The following is a 6,765-nucleotide window of genomic DNA, read 5'->3' on the forward strand; positions in this document are numbered from 1 at the left end:
TTAAAAAGTTGTTTCACAGGTAGGGAACGCTTTCTCGTCGACGGCCAAGTGGAATAACGCTGGACTGGAATCGAACGGACGACGGGTAGAATGTTCGGTGTTACTGCTGCTACCCGCTGCCAACTGAGCCATCTTCGCATTTTATAAACGAGCGGCTAAAGCATCAACTTATTCAGGGCGAGGCTCAGGCAGTGGGCCAGCGAAGTATGAGAGCGATAGAAAGAGAACCAAATATTTCTATTTATAGTTCGGGTAGTTTTGAAGTCAACGTTTGGCAGAAATACATTGGATATATGATTTACATTAAATAAGAATTTACAGGAAGCCGAACACGGGTAGAAATTCATCAGATTTGAGTTTCCATGCTCAACGTTTCCATTAGATTCATGATTTACATTAGATTTAGATTTACATTGGAGTAATTTCCATGACTTTTTACTCTTTACATCATATTTCAACATTACATTGAGTGAGTTTACATAAGAAACAGTAATTACGTGCTGTGTAAATTTACACATTTTTTTCTGTGAATGTTACTTAATTTCTGTCAAGTGATTGACGGCTTCACCTCAAATATTTTGGTGTTCATATTTTAGCTAAACGACCTAAAATACAAAATATTTTTTTTTTCGTTATTCGATCATCCAAAGATGTGATTATCAACATTGAGATTCTTGCAAGGACTACGGATAATCGAGTTTGAATTGTTCACTGAAATAAATAAAAAAAAGTGCAAATTCCTATATTTAGTTATTCGAAACCCCCAATTACTAAATAAGGAAGGAAGGCAAAATTCCTAGATCATTTCAGTAAAATCACTAACAGCCAGATTCAATTATTCAAAGTCCTTGGAAAAAGTCAGTTCGGAAAATTAGATCATGTAACAAAATGATGTATTGTTTTCTGTTTGCTCAAATATGACCTCCAAAAATGCTCTAAAGCGATTTGTGATTTTTTAGTTTAAGATGGAGGCGGGAAGGAAATATTGAGAAAATGCTGTTGGAAGTGTAATAGAATTCAACCATTCAAATTTGACTAAAATGGGGTCCTAAAAGTACACAACAAAAAAAGTTGAATTTTGGAATGTTGAAGATTTGGTAGGTAGAATATTACCTCTTTTTTTAGTAATATTACCTAAAAATTTTAATCTGGTGAATATTCACCAGAAACTGATGAAAATTCATCATATTATACATTTTTAAAGTCATAATTTGTCACCATTTCCTGATGAACATCATCATGATTTTTTTTGTCTGTGTATAATTTAATGTTAAAAATAATAATATTTAAAAAAAACGCGAACATTTTTAAAGTGATTCGATTATCTGAACTTCCTAGAAACCTTCGAATAATCAAGCTTCAGATAATCAAAACTTCGGCTAGACTGTATTTAACTTATATCAGAACCTTTTAAAAACTATTTTCAATTTTAGTACGATTCGTTAAGCTTTTGGTGGAAAATTGAGGTGATTTTGGAAAACAATCTAGTGTTTGATTAGTGATCATCCACAATTCACGTGGATTTTTTTTTACTCCAACATTGAAGATTAGCTCCCCCATGTAAACAACACGTCAACCATTCATGATTTTTATAAGTTCAGTTCAGACTAAACTATATGAAGCTGATTATCCGAAGTTTCGATTGCTCGAAGTTTGGATACAGTCATTTCTTCCAATTTTTATGCATTCAAAGCATTTTTGGGGTCATATTTTAGCTCAACGACCCAAAAAAGAAAATATATAAAAAAAAAACCACGGGCAAGGAATGATTTTTGTTATCGTGATTTGATTATAAGAAGTGATTTTTTTTCTAATATTCGAGTCTAGACTATGTAAAAATAACTCAATAAAAATTTGCCAAAACATGTTTTAAAATAAAATTTTATTTGAATCGTATTTTTTTTTTTAAATACAAAACCGTCTTTAAGTTATAGCAAGATTTAATCTAAAATAAATCAATTTCGGCTGGTATAATTATTTTTAAGACATTGCTTTTACCAGCGATTCTTCCATCGAAAATCTTTTGACGCTCATCAAGAGAAAAAAAAATCGAAAGGGAACATGGCTCTCCCCTCTCGCGCACGTATCTCGAAAAATCATCATTTTGATTATTCAGCGGAACATATTTTTCACTATTACACAAGCAGGTGTAACGTCACGCGTCGAAAAATGACCTTTCACTTTTTGTAGATTGGCAATGTGTGTAAAAAACAAAATTGATAAATTAATGTGGTGCTTACAAGGAAAAACACAAAAAAATCTTGAACTGATTTTATTCGACAAGTTCGGGAGCGATTTTCATTTGCACGATTCGCTTCCTCTCTCTTTCACGAGTGAAGAAAGTTCGCAAGTGAAAATAGCCTCTCCACTTCCAAAAAGTCCTCGTGGCGCAGAAGTATAGTGTTACACTCTCATCCAAAATGCTTCGTTTCGAATCTTGGTGTACACATTATATGTTTTGGGTATAAAACACATTTTTATGAATTAAAAATATCTTTACTGTAAATTTTGTGGGACCGATCAGATGTCAGAGCGAAAAAAAATGATTATAAAAAGCCATCTATAAACCATGTTGACACTGATTTGATAAATTTAAGTTCAATGGAGTGTACACAAACAATGGTGACAACAGAACAGTTCTCTCAGATTTCGGTTATTCGATTTTTTTTTCAAGGGTTTCCAGAAGCGTTTATTACTTGCCAGTCTACCAATTAATTACTCAAATTACTGGTCCAAAATGATTAATTACATAAATTACTTAATTACTTTTCACTACGATAAAAAACATATAATTTCAATTTAAGTATTTATTTCTACGGTTCTGAACTAAATTATTTATAAATAGCTCATTCGATAGCTCTTCTAAAAATTATGCTGTTTATGCGATCTGGATATTGTGAATTATAATTTTAATTGAAAATAGCTATAGGCGATCAAACTTCAAAAATGCCCCCACTAGAGGACGCTGAAACTTTGGGTGATGTTTACATAATATCTTACAGCGAATTAATTGGTTTGAAATTTGGAATTGGGTACTAAAGCCCTATGCCAATTTTTATGTACAACGGTAAAAAACACGATTAAAAACCATTTCTGATCACTTTTTTTCATTTTAATGCAAAAATTTTTTTTGACAAGACAACATTTTTTCGATGGATCAACTATGGTCCCCTTGGAACGACCTGTCAAGTAGGAGCTTTTCTGTCAAGAAGGACCGCGGGGTTAATTTTTCAAAATTGATTTAAAAATCCATTTTAAGCTCTTTATGGTCGTACAAAGGGTCATTGTACTCATAAAAATAAGCTTTATCGCTGTGAACAATAATATCAGCAATCTAAGCTTCATTTTAGGACCCAATTGTTTTATTTTATTATAAAATTGACATCATTTCAGGTAAAAAATTAGTAGCTCAATTGCTATAAACAATAATATTTGTTTTATGGCCAATTTAACCTGCTCATTATCTAATTCGAAATTCCATTATGTTTCACGTTTCAATCAACCGTACCCTTATCAATCAATTGCAAAAGAAGATTATTGAAGTCGTGTTTATCATAAAGGCAAAACAACATACTGTACTGTTTTACTTCAATGTTTGAGTTTTAATATAATTAATTATTAATTTAAAATTGTATTCAGTTTATTGCAAGTTTATCGAAGTTGTTTGAAAAAAGCCACCTGATTTTTCGAGCCAAACATAAACTTTGACAAATATTTGCAGCGGCTCTTCATGAAAATTGTGAAATTCATCAAAATAACGTTAAGTTTTAAAATGTTTTTCAACATTGGTTTGACATTACTTTGCATTTTTTTTTTCAAGCATATTAAAAAAATCCGTTACTGAAAATACGGATTATGTGAAATGTGACAATTGCATTGAATTTAATTTGTGCATCTGAATATTAGTCGATTTTAATTTCACTGAGTATGATTTTTAACATTTGTGTCAGACATATTTGGAAATTTTTCGGGAAAATAGTTTAGCTCTTTAGAGAGATAAGGACTGTCAATTTCTGCTGATTATAAAAAAATATAAAAATTGTATTTTTCGTATTATTTTTGATAATTTTTTATTATTTTCAATATTTTTAAAATTATTTTTAATATACTTTTAGGCCGATGCAAATATTTAAAAAAGTTTTTGTCCCTCGGCCCTGGCCGAGGTCAAAGGGGGGAGGCAAAAAAATAAAAAAATATAAAAATTTAAATAACAAGCCATAATCTTCACATTTAAATGAAAAAAGTGTTTAAAAATGCATTTTACACTAGTTCAGTTGTTTTGCAATCATTAGTTTTAAAAAAATCTAAGATCTGACAGAAAACAAAAAATGTATCGAAAAAAAAGATTTTGCATCGAAAATTTTCAAAAAATCTTAAGATTTTTTAATAAACCCAAACATGTTAAAAATGATTTTAAACGCAGTAGAATGTATTTTAATTTGATTTCAGCTTGTTGCACTTGAATTTTCATTGAAATTTTGAAGTTTATTGTAAAAATATTTTTTTGCCCCCTGATTTTTCGGGCCAATTTTAAAGGGGGTGACAAAAACTTTAAAAAATATTTGTACCAGCCTTATTGATTTTTAAATTGCTATCACTTGAAAAATTGTTTTTGTAAATGATAATTCACTATTTTTTTATTATATGATCCACATAAACTTTTTTTGATAATTTTGACTGCCTATTAGAAGGAAAAGCATAGAAAATTAATCAATTCTAATGTAGTTCTTGCAAAACAAAAAAACATATTTTATAATTACTTAATGAAAATGAATAGATTTCGGATTCACTAAACATTTTTCACTGGGTAATATATGATGGCGTTGCCTTTTGTTGTTAATCAGCTTCTATAAACAGCATGTAAAAATAAATTTTAGGAGAGTTTTAGGAGAGAACTAAGGCAAATTAGGCCTTCTACATACAGAGCCAGTCTTTTTTAATTTTTATGTTTCAATCTTATTTGAAATTAATAAAATACTGTTATAAAAGATTATATGTAAAAAGTAAATAGTTTCCTAGAAGAAGTACAATTAAAAAAAATTACTTAAATTACTCAAAAATTACTTAAATTACCAATCAACTACATTAAATTACTCTAATTACCATAAATTACTAATTAATTTAAGAATTACCTAATTACCAGCTAAAAATCTAAGTAATTATTAATTACTTGCCAGTCCGAGGCCTTGCTGGAAACCCTTGTTTTTTTTTTTAATTTTTAATCCGACTGAAACTTTTTTGGTGCCTTCGGTATGCTAAAATAAGCCACTTTGCATCATTAGTTTGTCCATATAATTTTCCATACAAATTTGGCAGCTGTCCATACAAAAATGATATGTGAAAATTCAAAAATCTGTATCTTTTGAAGGAATTTTTTGATCGATTTGGTGTCTTCGGCAAAGTTGTAGGTATGGATATGGACTACACTGATAAAAAATTATACACGGTAAAAACAAATTTGGTGATTTTTTATTTAACTTTTTGTCACTAAAACCTATTTTTATTTTTTTTTTATTTTCTGATATGTTTTAGAGGATATAAAATGCCAACTTTTCAGAAATTTTCAACTTGTGCAAAAAATCTTTGACCGAGTTATGAATTTTTGAATCAATACTAATTTAAAAAAATAGAAATATTGAACGCAAAAACTTTTCAACTTCATTTTCCATGTAAAATCAAATTTGCAATCAAAAAGTACTTCAGTGGAATTTTGATAAAGTGCACCGTTTTCAAGTTAAATTTATTTCTAGGTGACTTTTTTGAAAATAGTCGCAATAATTCATTTTTTTTTAATTAGTGCACATGTTTGCCCACTATTGAAAAACATATTATTGAAAAGCTGAAAAAATTCTCAATATTTTGCTGTTTTGAACTTTGTTGATACGACCCTTAGTTGCTGAGATATTGCCATGCAAGTGTTTAAAAACAAGAAAATTGATGTTTTCCAAGTCTCACCCAAACAACCCACCATTTTCCAATGTCGATATCTCAGCAACTAATGGCCCGATTTACAATGTTAAAATATAAAACATTCGTGAAATTTTCCGATAATATTTTCAAAAAATTTAAATCAAGACAAACATTTCAAAAGGGCCAAACATTCAAAATTACGCCCTTTTTAATTGTTTCTCTTGCTACAAAAATTCGAAAATATTTTTTTCGAAAAGATCGGAAAATTTCACGAATGCTTCATATTTTAACATTGTAAATCGAACCATTAGTTGCTAGATATCGACATTAGAAAATGGTGGGTTGTTTGGGTGAGACTTAGAAAACATCAATTTTCCTGTTTCCAAACACTTGCATGGCAATATCTCAGCAACTAAGGGTCGTATCAACAAAGTCCGAAAAAGCAAAATAAAGAGAATTTTCTCAGCTTTTTAAAATTATTTTTTTCAAAGGTGGGTAAACATGAACACTCATTTTAAAAAATGAAAAATTGCGACTATTTTCAAAAAAAATTACCTAAAAATGGTTATAACTTGAAAACGCTGCACTTTATCAAAAAATCACTAGAACACTTTTTGATTGCAAATTCGATTTTACATCGAAAAATGAAGTTGAAAAATTTTTGCGACCAATATTTCGAATTTTCGAAAAAATCTGTATTGATTCAAAAAATCATAACTCGGTCAAAGATTTTTTGCCCATTCTGGAAATTTCTGAAAAGTTGGCATTTGATGTCCTCTAAAACATATCAAAAAATAAAAAAAATTAAAAATAGTGTTTTTTGCAAATCAAGTTTTAGTGACAAAAAGTTAAATA

The sequence above is a fragment of the Culex quinquefasciatus genome, chromosome 2 (genome assembly GCF_015732765.1).
Source record: "Culex quinquefasciatus strain JHB chromosome 2, VPISU_Cqui_1.0_pri_paternal, whole genome shotgun sequence".
Taxonomy (NCBI): Eukaryota; Metazoa; Arthropoda; class Insecta; order Diptera; family Culicidae; genus Culex; species Culex quinquefasciatus.